The sequence below is a fragment of the Muntiacus reevesi genome, chromosome 1 (genome assembly GCF_963930625.1).
Source record: "Muntiacus reevesi chromosome 1, mMunRee1.1, whole genome shotgun sequence".
Classification (NCBI taxonomy): Eukaryota; Metazoa; Chordata; class Mammalia; order Artiodactyla; family Cervidae; genus Muntiacus; species Muntiacus reevesi.
The window spans coordinates 152037869-152051682 of record NC_089249.1 but is presented as its reverse complement, the minus strand read 5'-3'; the positions used below and the strand labels follow the sequence as shown (position 1 = coordinate 152051682).

Here is a 13814-nt window from a genome sequence, read left to right as displayed (position 1 = left end):
CTGGGAAATGAGCAAGGACAAGGAAGCCTGGCGTGCTGCAGCCCATGGGATCGCAAAGAGTCGGACATGACTGAGCAACCGAATAACAACAACAACACATGGAATTTCTTAAGCCTGACTACTGTCTAAATAAAGAGATTACTCAGGGAGAAAAATTAGCTAGCTGCACAAATCTTCCAGGGTTTTAAGAGAAGTTATTAGGTAATCATAGTCTTGAGCGAATAAACTGGGTTAGTTAAGTCACAGCTGAATGTTAGCCCTTGTCTTGCCTGAGAAAGCTGGTATGGGCACTTTCTAAACCAAGGGAATCTGACTGTTCTGTGTTCGACTTGTTAGGTCTGGCTCAGTGTGCTGAACTCTGCTGGCAGCTGAGAGGGGAAGCCGGAAAAAGGCAAGCTCCCGGTGCAAAGGTGCTCTGCAGCATAACACAGGCATTGGAGGAGCTGCCGTTGTCACGCTGTACAAGATGGGCTTTCCTGAAGCTGCCAGGTAAGTGGCATTCTAGTTTTGTCTGGCAATGAACCCTTCTGATTTTTCACAAGCAATGACGTTGTACATGTTAAAAAAAAAAAAGAAAAGAAAAAGTCCTGCTTTTGTTGCCTCAGTACTCAAAGAACAAGTATCTCGTTACCCTTGCTTTAATAGCATGGCTTCAAAACTTTAAAGATGGCAATTAACTTACAAACTTAACCAGCCTTAGGAAAATTTTATTCAAAAAGGAGGCAGCATAGTCAAAAGAGAATGTTGAACCAGAAGCCAGAGCTGGCTGGACACTTATCTCAGCCTTGCCAACCTGAGTAATTTTAATTTAGGCAAGTCATTTTTGGTTTCCTTTCCCACAACTTATTTTCTCCCCATGGTGTCCCAGGCTTCTGAGGTTGTTTGGACAAAGTCCTCAAATATGCTGATTGTGTCTCTGCAGATTTATGTTTATGAATCCAGCTAAGCCCTCACTCCCGCTAGACTCCTGCTAGACTCCTTTTTATTCACCTCTTGCTGGTTTACTTCCTGCCCTTGTCAAATGCCTGTGTTCCTCAAATATCCAAACACTTTTTTCCCAAGTGTTTTTTCAGGATCCCTCAACTTCCTTACTCTTCTCTCAGAGAAGTGCTCATCCTTTTACAGAAGGAAAAAACCCCTTTCCCTTTCCAAGGCACAGCTTTTCTTTGCTTCCTTTTGTTTCCAATCATTTTCTGTAACTTTGTTCCAAATAATAAGTATACCCTCCTTCTTTTGACTCTTTTCCTTGCTGCCTTTCTATTGACTCCTTTTCCTCTGTCAGCAAGCAAGTTCAGATCTTCAAATCTTCCGTGTTCTGAAGCTCTGTTTTTCTCCCTACCTTAATTACTTTTTTTTTTTTTCATGATGAGCCTTTTATATTGAGCCACTTTTGTTTCTACTCTGAAATGTCTTTAGTTTCTTATCCCACCATTGAGATCAGGCAAGGCCATCAAGGGTCTGATTATGATACGTTCTTGTTTTTATTTTCCGTCTTCATTCTCTTTAACCTTGTGGTAACTTTCAACACTAATTGGGAAATTCCTTAGCCAAGGCTCTAAGTTCTGCCCAAGTCCAGAGACAGTGCTAGCAGCCTTTTATAATTTATAAGCTTCTAGATTCCAGTCAAAATAGGCATTCCTTTCAGTCTGTTTGATCTTACCAATTTGGCCATTTTAGATTGATATTTCCTTTAGTATAGTTTTCCTAATTAAGTACTTGCAAACATGAGCTCCATACGTATTGTACATGAATCTGGCTGGGGTGTTAGTGGGGGGGTTTAGCCAGCACAAAACCTGATAGCACTCTGTTTCTGACTCTGTCTCCCCCTCTGCTCTGCCAGTATTCTCTTCTATCAAAATTGCCTGGCCAAGATGCTATCTCTTTTTCTCTTCCAACTCTTCTGCTCCCTGCTGCTCTCTCCTTCCAGGTAAAGAAAATAAAAAATGAATCAGAAGTGTTTGTGATTCCCTTTAAGGAGAAGCCTATTACAGAGAGAGGTGAATTGTCCTTGATACTTACATACATACCCTGGACCCAAGTAGAATATAGAGCCTTGGCTAAGGAATTTCCCAATTCAAGTCAGGATCCATTGGGATTTGCTAAGGAGTTTGAGTTAAATATCCAGACCTATGAGCCAAGGTTTTCAAATCTATATCAATTAATACAGCTCTTAGTTTCTAAGGCAAAGCAAGGAGTGGATAAAGAAAGCAGACTGGGAACACACCCTTAATGGATTTTGAATCAAAGGCTCACACCGAATGCAAGGAATTAGCTCAGAAATTACTCGAACTTATTCTAGAACTTTCCCCCAAACCCATTGACTGGACAAAGACTCAACAGTGCAAGCAAAGATTGGATGAATTAATTCTGGACTATTATGAAAAGTTTGAAAAAAATATGAGCAGTATTCTGGCTTGATAACTGAATAATTCTCTAATCAACAAAATGATCTTCTGTTTGACTCCACCTTTTTAGAAGGCTTTGATGAGGATTTAGCTAGTCTAATCAAAAGACACAATTTAGATTGGTCTGAGTTACAACACACATCTTGGTTACTGGCTAACCAAATTTTCAAGATCATAAAAAAGAAATAAAAGGGGGTATCTATGAAAATGGAAGCCCTTCTATGAAAATTAAGAGTGTTCAATTGTGCCAATTAAATACACAATGCCAGTTGAAGGTTAACTGATCTCTGTTTAATTCCCAACCCCTAAAGAAAACTAGTTTGAAGGAAAAAAAAAAAAAAAATCTCTTCAGAATTCTGGCCCTGAGGGAAAAAGTCCTACTAGGAAAACTTGATTTTCTCTCCCTGTGTCTTTAGACCAGAGTTCTCAGAATCTGATTGAAGGGGAAAAAAAGGACAGAAAAAAAAATTCTTTTTTAAATTTAGCTTATTCCTTCTGCTACTTGTAGCTAGTGAGTTTTATATTGTGTATATTTATATTGTGATATCTGATTCATAACTAAGTTTAGAAAATGAAGCTAGCTATGAGATCTCTTGTTATGTCTGTCTATATGTTCATGTGTACATTATCTTTGCTTTTACCTTTGGATGATATTATCAAATTCATTGTCAATGAGTTCTACTTAATTGGAGTCAAGGAAATTAAGTCCTTAGATAAATTCTGAAAAGTATAAGAGATAATTGACTGGAATTAATTTCAGGTTCAAATGAACTGGGAAATAGTATTGTTAATAAATTAATATCTGGTATTAATGTTTAAGTTTGTTGATCTAATTAATATAGACATGACTTTAGAATCATCAACATTAAGTATAATCTTTTGATTGTGCCTAGGTTTGATAAAAGTTAAATAGAATCTTCTTGTATTCATAGCAAATTTGTCAGCAAAGGAAGTAACTTGATGTAAAGAAACTTTTAAGGAAAGAAAATGTAAATGAGATAAGAGCTTTTAGATAAACTCTATTAAAAATAATTATGCTTTTGGAATGTCTATCTAAAATAGTCTCTCCAGATTCTGGTAACTTGCAATTCTAGGTGCTAAATTAAGTGATTGAAATTTATTGAATAGCTAGGTCATTCCCATATAAAATAAGGTACTGAAACATTAATTTCTGAACATTGGCTTCCTTTTACAGAGAAACTAAAGGCATTTAGGACTATTATTAGTGAAAATTCTTGGTGTTATGCTCTTTATAAGAAAGCAAATGTAAAAAAAAAAAAAAAAAAAAGAAAGCAAATGTTTTTAGAAATTATTACTGGTATTTATGTTCACCAATCTAAATAATACTAATGTAAAGGACAATTCACAGTTGCTTACACCTTCAGTTTCATAAGAAATCAAGATTTTAAGAGCTGAGACCTCTAATTTAAACATGTAATTAAAGCTGACAAAAATAATAAAGGGAACATTTTAGTATACAGTAGGAAAGTAGAATGTTTTCCATAAAGAAGGTATGGGGAATGGAATTGCATTTTATTAAGGGAAAAGGAGGTAACCTACCCTGGTGGCTCAGTGGGTGAAGAATCTGCCTGCATTGCAGGAGACACAGGAGATGGGGGTTTGATCCCTTGGTTGGGAAGACTCTCTTGGAGGAGGAAATGGCAACCCACTCCAGTGTTCTTGCCTGAAAAATCCCATAGACAGAGTAGCCTGGCAGGGTACAATCCAAAAGGATCACAAAGAGTCAGACAGAACTGAGCGACTAGCACATGTAAGGACACATGTAAGGACACTGTAGCGTTAGGGAAAAGGAGGCAGGTCTGACTTCGAGCTGGCTATCTCTGGATGGATGGAGAAAGTGATACAGTGATACACTGATGGATACAGAAAGTGATAAAGGTAGACCCTGGAAGGTAGATTTGTGGGAGGTAGACCCTGAGAAAAGTTTTGTGTATGATCAGGATTGACTAAGTTTAAAATAAATTTAATTGAGTAAATGAATTTTAAAAGTAAATTGGTGAAAAACTTAAATCCAGTATTTTCTCTCTGCTAAGAAAACAAGTTTTCTTAAGATATCAATCTGCCTTTGATAACAGATTTTAAGTTTCCCTACCTTTTAAGTGATCTGTTCTGTATTTGCCTTTGAAATCTTTTACTGTTACTTTGATTAAGTGAGTAGCTATTGTTTCACAGTGACCTGTGATCCTGTCTGTCTTAGTATTCTAAACCCTCTTGATATTTATTGACAAAACTTCCTATATAAAATTCTAATGAAGTCCTGTTGATGTCTAGTCAACTTTAGGATGCTTCAGAATCTCCCTGAAACATCCTAAAGAGAGATATTCAACTAATTAGGTTCATTTGATATATTCAATTACATGGGAAGTATTATCAAATGAGTAATAAATCTTCTTAGGTTATTTTGTATGGTGGATATTACTAACATAGATAGTCTATAAATTTTATGAAATTCCTAAAGCTTAAAAAAAAAAAGAAATTCCTAAAGCTCGAAACCTAGTAAAATGTTGTCATTCATAAATCTAGTCGTTATCTTAAAGTGTTATATGTCACAGCATATAACAGTTTGTCAACTGCATCATAATCAGATTTTAAACATGCCTTCTTAAGTCTTTTATCATTATAGACAATTATGGTTTTATTCTAATACCTTTGCAAAAACATTCCCTTTATAACAAGACGTATAGAATGGACTTCTGGGTAATTAGAGTGTTCTGACTTTCAGACCTTAATGCTGAACTGGGTAAGAAATGAAAGAATTCTAATGGAAAACCTGATGACTTCATAAAATTGTTAGCAAAAAGGATTAGCTACATAGGACTTAGTGACCTGGTGAGTATGGTTATAATTATTATGGTTTGTATCTGAAAAATTACTGGCTTGAATATATATTTTTCAGGTAAAAGGAAAACCTTCCCCTCAAAATAATTATGACTTATTGCAATTTGGTAAATTATATCTTTGTAAGCAGAATTTAAACATTATCTTTTCTATCTGCTCCCTCCAGAGACTGGAAACTCTTGGGTTCCCAGCAGCCTCATCAGATAAATTAGAAAGGCTACCTCACTAGCAGGTTTAGAAACCTCCAGGTATTTTGGGAACCATGGAAAGGAAGGAATTCACCTAGATCTGTTGGACAAATCTGTGACAAGCCCTTGTCATGACTTTCCTAGCCCTGAGAAGCTTTTTAAAAATTCACTCTGGGACTCCTTATAAAAATTTCGGCAAAGCACCTCTTTGAGGAAAACTTGGTTGCCACTGCAGCAGAGCCCCATGCCACCCACTCCTGTTCCTGCCTCATCGCTGTTCACTCTCCCCGAAGACCAAGTCAGTCAGGAAGCCATTCTGCAGCCAGGGCCTTTAAAGCACCAGCAAGACTCTCATGGAGCCAGAGGTGGCCATTCACCAGATTAGGATCACCTTCACCAGCCACAGTGTGAGGTCTCTGGAGAAGCTAGGTGCTGATCAGCGGTGCAAAGGAAAAGAATCTCAAAGTGAAAGGACCTGTTCAGTTGCCTGCCAAGACTCTGAGAATAACTATAAGGAAAACTCCTTGTGGTGAAGGTTCTAAGACTTGGAATTGATTCCAGATGAAGATACATAAGTGACTCATTGACCTGCACAGTCCTTCTGAGATTGTCCAGCAGATCACTTCCATCAGTATTAAGCCAGGAGTCAGGTAGCTGTCACCATTGCCAATTCCTAAATCAGCCTTTTTAATAAGTTGATAATCAGTTTGTTTGTTTGTTTGTTTGTTTTTTAAAGCTTCAGTAAAGCAAAAAATAGTCCATTTGATCAATTAGAGTTATACAAACCATAAATCAGGTCAAGTTTATTAAGACCAGACTTATTTTGCAAACAAATTAGTCTTGATTTGGTTATATTTGGTAGAAATGAAGGTAATTTTAGAGAGAAAAAGAGTATGTTTCAATGAATGTTAAATCCCAGTTTATTTAATGGAGGTCTGTATTTACTAAGACTCGCTTCCTGGATAGTTCCTTGTTATTATATTAACATAAAATTAATTGAATTATTAAAAGGATACTCTAAATTTTTTCTGAGCTTATCTCAGTAATTTATCTTTGAATGAAGGTCAGATGTCCCCCGACCTATGAGCCGGGGGTTCTGCATACTGGAAAAGAGAATTTAAAGGACTGTCTCCAACCTAGATGGAAGGACACTTATCAGGTTCTCTTAATTAGCTCATGCACAGTGAGACTGAAGGGAATTAACTTTTGGATTAATTCCCACTTACAAAGACCCTTACAGTGGACTAGCCTATAGAGAAGATGGCCAACCTCAATATCACCTTAAAACAATAATCAAATGAAGAAGAGAAACTATACTCACACTAGGATGAGAAGACATCAGAAGTAGACAGCTAGCCCAAGATCCTGGACCTGACTCATATGATCATTTATAATGTTTTCTTGACTTCTTGGTACTTTGTATATGAATCAAATGTTTTCCTATCTTGAGCATGATCATATGCTAATTTTAAAAATCAATCCAGTTGTCGACTTTGCTGCTAATTAGCTATGTTAGTACTTTTGTGTTACTGTGGTGGATTTCTCTTTTCCAAGGCTCTGATTGAATAGCCCTTAGGAAATTATTTTAGAAGAAAGAAAGTTCAATCCTATTCAGGCTACTTTTGATATTACTAGATGGGATCCCCTCACCTAGCCAATTGATAATACTTGCTCTGACTCTGGCCACAAAAATGAATTTTCTGGACTTCTCTGATGTTCCATTGGTTAAGACTCCACACTTCCAATGCTGGGGTCATGAGTTCTATCCCTGATCGGGGAACTAAGATCCTACAGATGAGCACAGGCAAAAAAGAAATTAAAAAAGTTTTTTCCCCTAAAGTTACTCAAGCTTAATCAGAATAATAAGCAAAAGTTCAGCCAAGGAATAAAACCTGCCACAATTATGGAATGGATTTATGAGGTTAACACCAAGCTATGGTCATTTAAGTTTTAAGGTCGCTATTTTCTTGGGATCAGTTGAATTATACTAAGGATAACCAGCCTAATAACACTAGGAAATTGGGCTGGGAGCCTTATGGACAGTACCAATATATCATTTCCCTGAAAGATAAGGCTTAGAACAGAGCAGAATAAGTCAGATGACCTGGAGATACACTGGACTACACCTAATGAAAGTTCTTGGCTTGTGACTTTAATAATACTGCTGTTGTGTGTTGTGTGTGAGTCACTCAGTCATGTCTTACTCTTTGTGACCCCATGGACTGTAGCCTGCCAGGCTCCTCTGTCCATGGAATTCTCTAGGTAAGAATACTGGAGTGGGTTGCCATTCCCTTCTCCAGGGGATCTTCCTGACCCAGGGATTGAACTTGGGTCTCCGGCATTGCAGGCAGATTCTTTACTGTCTGAACCACCAGCCCAAAAGTACTGCTATCTGTGTTATGCTATGTTATTTGGATTTACCTGTTTTACAAGATTATTGTTTTTTGCTTTACCAGATGTGTGACTGAGCCTCTGACAAAATATATAGTTCTATATGTGGCCAATGATTGTAATGGTATAACTCTAGATGTGGGTAGATACAATAAGAGGGTTTTTTTTTTTTTCTGGATCATAATAGACTAGTAAGACAGGTGGTCTGGAGACCTTTGACTATTGTTAAATAAGATCTAGTCCAATAGTAGCACATTGAGTGAACTATTAGCAAAATCTTCACCAGACCTAGGAATGAGCCTTTCTAGCACCATGGGATGAAATGGTCATGAAATACCTCCCAAAACATGGTCAAATTTATAACCATGAGGGAGCCCTGTAAACCTACAAATTGGCATTTGTCATGGGCACTTGCCATCTACCTCTACAAGGATTAAATCATGTGCTACTGCAGCAGCTGATCTTCAACACCCCCTGAAAGGAATTCAGGGTGGAGAGCAGAGATGAAGCATTCTGTGCCCTGGGAAAAATTGACAGAACAGATCTTCAGATATTTAGATATTTTTAGAAGTCAATTTTATGAGCCCAGTTCTTGTATCACCTCATATCTAGAAAAGCACAAAAATTCGTAATGGTGATGACTGCTCCTTCATGAGTAGCAGAAACCTGCAAAAAGTGAGTGTTTGATTGCATGTACTTCCCCTTCACCAAAATCACATATATACTGACCTTCCCCGCTTTGGAGCAGTTTCTCAAAGCTATCTGAAATGCTGTCTCTCAGGTTATAGTCCTCATTTTGCTGCAAATAAAACTTAATTACAGCTTTCATATTGTGCATTTTTAAGTTGGCAAATCTTTGCGATCTAAGACTTTGATTCTCCCCTTGTGTTTTTTTTTAAACATTGTTATTTTATTTTAATATAAATTTATTTATTTTAATTGGAGGCTAATTACTTTACAATATTGTAGTGTTTTTTTCTCCCCTCGTGTTTGAAGATCTCCCTCATACTGAGTAAATGTTTATTGAGTTGAATCAAATAAAAAGATGTTGAATTTTGTTTCCGCTTTAATCTGATTCATTTGTTCTGTATCATCTTCTGGAATTCCATCTAGTTCATATTTGTAGTTGAAAACCCTCAATAAAAGCCAAACTATAAAGAGCTACCAGAGTCAGCACATTATTATAGCCATCTAATTTGCTCAGAATAGAAGATTATGCATTTAGGGCAATAAATTCTGTTTTAAACATGAAATTCTCATAGTTCTTTTATTTTCAGGAGACTAAATAATTGGGAGATAGAATTGTTCACAAAACTCCAGTTGATACTTCTGAGAAGGCAGAGGATGAAAAAATCCAGATGATATATTAATGACTGAAAGAAATTGACTTGAAGTACTGAAGATAGTTTTGATAGTTTTAGTGATAGAACATAACCCACTTCAAAGGCCAAAGTTGGGAAAATAATTCTAACTCTGATGGTGCAAATGAAATTTTCAAGTGAAGGTTTAAGTACTCATTGTACATAATCTGATTTCCTTAGTTTCTTGTTTGGCTAACTTTGATGGAGCAGCTGCTTCATGCTAGGCCCCTAAGTATGATCCTCTGAGTATATATGGAAAGGCAGACATACTTTTTTCAAAATGCTACAGAAGTCCACAGGAAGAAATTAGTTTGAAGAATCTAACTTTGAACTGGGATGACTAGGACTGTCTAGCAGAAGGGTAGAGGAAGGGCATCCCAGGCCTGTACATAGGTTTGGAGATTTGAAAATGCAAGATTTGGTGAATGGTGGTCCTGTGTGGGTAGAGGGTAGATTATTTTGTTGTGCCTGGGTGGAGGGGCAGTGTCAGTACACAGGTGACAGTAGATTGGATCAAAGTTTAGAAATACTTCCAATGCTGTGCTCAGGAGTTTGAAATTTATCCTGCAGAATATGAGTTTTAGCAAAAGCTTATGTGATTATATTGCACTTTAGGTAAATCATCCTGGTATTACTTTGAGTTGAGTGATGGAGGGACCAGAGGCGAGGAATCCTTAGGAAACTGTGGTAGTAGTGTGGGTAAGAGATGTTTAGTGCTGCAACAGGGACCATGAAAATGAATAGGAGAGGTCATATTTAAGAGCTGTGACCAAATTAATTTATAATTTTAATTAATTGTGCATTTAATTTACAGTTAAACTTTTCTTTCCTTTAGATCACTTCTGAATATGAGCATTAACTTTGTATTATAACATCAAATTCATTTTATGCAAGATATAGGCTGAGAACAGATGTGCCACCTTCTTGTCTCACAAGCATCACATGCTGACTGTACCTGAGATGGAACTTTGATTTTACTTCACTCCCACTGCATTTTTCTTTTTGGCACTACCATCCCCTGAGTTATTCAGGCCAAACACCTACATCATCCTTGATCTTTCCCCTCCCGCTTAGATCTCCCTCATTCCCAGCAGCAAGGCATATATTCCTATGTGCAAAATATATTTTGAATCCATTTCCTTCTCTATCTCCACTGGCAGATTGCCTCCACTGTAGTCCAGACCACCACCACTTCCTATCTGGACCATTTCAACAGACTCATAACTCTCTCCCACCTAAGTTCTTGCATCCCAGCCTGGCCACTGCACACTGTTGTAAGAATAATCACAAATCAAACTTTCACTTTGCTGTTTAATCATTTCAGCGGGTTCCAGAATTCCCTAGTTTGGACTGCATGGTCTTGTCCCTGCCCAGTTCTCCAATTTCATTTCATGCTATTCTCCCCCCATTAACTGTACTCTAGTAACTGGTCCTGTTTTACTTTCTTTTAACATAACAAACTGTTTTCTCCCTTATGATCTTTGCAGTTTCCTCTTTGAATGGCTAGCTCTTTTTCTTCCATTAATTGGGTCTTAGCTTAAATTCACTTGGTCAGAGACATCATTTCTTGAGTGCTTTACCTAGAGTAGGTTTCTCTTTTTGTTTGTTTTCTAATACTTGCAATTATTTTTGTGTGTTTACTTCTTTTTCTCCTGGAAAAATAAAAACTCAGTGAGGACTGGGACTGGGTCTCACTTGTTCACTGTTAGACTCCCAGTACCTCGAACAAGGCTTGGCATGTGGCAAGCAGTCATTAAACATGTATGAAATGATAGAAGGGAAGGGAAAGGAAGGGAGAAATGGATAGGATGTGTGGGGAGAGAGAAAGAGAAAAGGAAGGAGAGGGGGTAGGGAAAGAAGGAAAAAACGTTTTGCTTACTGAGCAGCCGCTAGGCTCTTGACTCCATCAAAAGTATATTCATCTGGTGTTTGTTGTTCCAATCCTAGGAACTACCAGCATGCTTGTATTATTTCAGAGGAATTACAAACCCTAAGGTGCCTTCATCTTTCACAAAACTTTGAGTCATCTAACATGTCATCCTCTGCAGCTTGTGATAGTCATGATTGTCATTTTTTATCATGGGCTCCGGGAGTTGGTGATGGACAGGGAGGCCTGGCATGCTGCGATTCATGGGGTCACAAAGAGTCGGACATGACTGAGTGACTGAACTGAGCTGAACTGAGGGTCTCTGCTAGGTACCTTCTCCAGGGGATCTTCCCAATCCAGGGGTCGAGCCCAGGTCTCCTGCATTGCAGGTGGATTTTTTACCAGCTGAGCAACAAGGGAAGCCCATCTGACTGACTAGGCTATCTAAAATAAACCACCCAACACACACAAATATGCTTTCTTTATATTCCCTTAACCTGCTTTATTTTCTTCATAGTAACTATATTCTTCATTTTTTTTGCATATTCATTGTCTCCCCCACTGGCACAGAGGCTTCATGAGGGTAAGTTTGTTGGTTTTTCATATTTTTTAAGACAATACCTACCGCCTGGTGAGCACCCAGTATTTGTTGAAAAAATAGGAAGAAAATCTTGTGGGTTTTTTTTTTTTTCAAGCTTTTTTTGACAATACCAGTTTCCTTTAGGTAAGAGTCATAGCATCTCTCTTAGAGTTTTTGAAAATTACTACATTTATACAACATTTACTGTACAAATGTTAAAAAAACCCCTAGTACCTATGTGACTCCATGGATTGAAATCGATTATTTTTCACAGTTCTTTTAAAACTCATCAAATTGAGGCTGCTCCAAACAGCTCTGCAGCTGATTAATTTAAGGTAGATCTTGTCCTTATGGAGATTGAGAAGAAGCTTGAAGATATAAGTATGATTTATGTAAAATACTACCAGGAGAGCCCTGGGCTAGAGGAAGCAGATATAGATTTCAGGTGTTGCCATGAAGTGGTACAAATTGAAAATTTATATCATATTGTCAGAGGATGGAAGTTCAATTTATGTAAAATACTACCAGGAGGACCCTGAGCTAGAAGAAGTAGATATAGATTTTGGATATTTCCATGAAGTGGTATAAGTTGAAAATTTGTATCATATTGTCAAGTATTCAGTGTATTTTACATTTTTCAGTGTCTGTTATAGCTTCCTTGTAATTCTGGTAAGAGAATATTTCAGAAATTTATAAATCTTCAGGATTCAGTTATGTAAAGTGATTCTAATTTATTTTGGTGTAATTTCTTTCTGAATAAAAAGATCTTACCTAGAGCCATTCAAAAGAATAATACTTAAAGGAGCTTTAAAAGTGCCAATGGGTCTTCCCATGTGACTCAGTGGTAAAGAATCCACCTGCCAAACAGGAGATGCAAGTTTGATCTCTGGGTTGGGAAGACCCCCTGGAGGAGGAAATGGTAACCCAATGCAATATTCTTAGCTGGATAATCCCATGAACAGAGGAGCCCGGTGGGCTACAGTTCACAGGGTCACAAAGAGTCAGGCAGGACTGAGCACACGTGTATGCAAAGGTACCTAATATCAAAAGTCCTTTTAAAAATAATTTTTTGTGCTTGAATCTCAAAGTTTTAAAATCTGTTTTTCTTGTTTTAAAAATGAGCTGATTAAAAGAATCATACAGAAACATACAAAGAAGAAAAATTTTAAATCTCCTGAAATGACTCACTAAAGTGTTAACAGTGGTTGATATTCTTTCAGACAGCTCTCTGTGTATATGAACATAAAATTTCACAAAAGTAGGATCATACAATACATGTTGAGTTTTTAAATTTATATTACATATGTGGACCTGTGTTTATGTATCAGTTCTTGGTAGATAATAATCATACTAGAGCAATCTAATAGTAACTCTTCCTCCAAAAAGAGAGTTGTTCTCTTCAGGCAAAATTAGACACTACTTCATAGTTTCAAACTTAAAGGCATCTTGGAATTTCATAATTGATTTTAATTTTGTGACCAACAAGGCACAGTTACAGCAAGAGTCATGTAATTCCTATTACCCATCTATGAAGCTAACTAGTGGGCTGAAATAAAGAATATGATTCAAAATATTTAAGGTGTACGTTTCACTTATGTTAGGGGAGCAGTGTGAAGATAACCATTGTGCATGTCTCGAAACTCCTTTATTGTAGCACAAAGGATTTCTTAACATCTTAAGTTGATTGTGCTGTGGGTGTGATTGTACTGAAGAGCTAATGTGACTGACGTGTCTTGACAAAGTACCCTGCATTTCTAGAATTTTCATAATGATCACCAGTCTTCCTCAGGTAGAGAGGGCCAGGGCTGATTGTTCCTAGCAGGCAGGCATTGGCCCAGCAGCTTGCAAACCTATCCTGCCGCCATCTTGCAAGGATATAATTGCATTGATCTACCTGTTGTTTTACAACCAGCTTTTATTTCTTGATAGTATATTCCTTGCCCATAAATATAAAACCTTACCATCAGTTTTAATGACCCCATAGTACACGTTTGAATATAGGTATCATAATCTGTTTAACTAGCCTCCTCTGATGAACATCAGGTTGTATTTAAACCTTGCAAAAAATAAAGGTATAATCAATTTCCTTTTGCACTTATCTTTAAGTACTTAATGCCTAATCAGCTTAGCACAAATAATTAGAAGGGGGGATTGTTGGGTTGT

The 13814-nt window shown here is 37.2% G+C and overlaps 1 pseudogene; it reads left to right on the top strand.

Moving 5' to 3' along the window:
* The window catches only part of LOC136151633 (sterol carrier protein 2-like), a 66930-nt pseudogene that overhangs the window by 37568 nt on the left and 15548 nt on the right, over positions 1–13814 (top strand).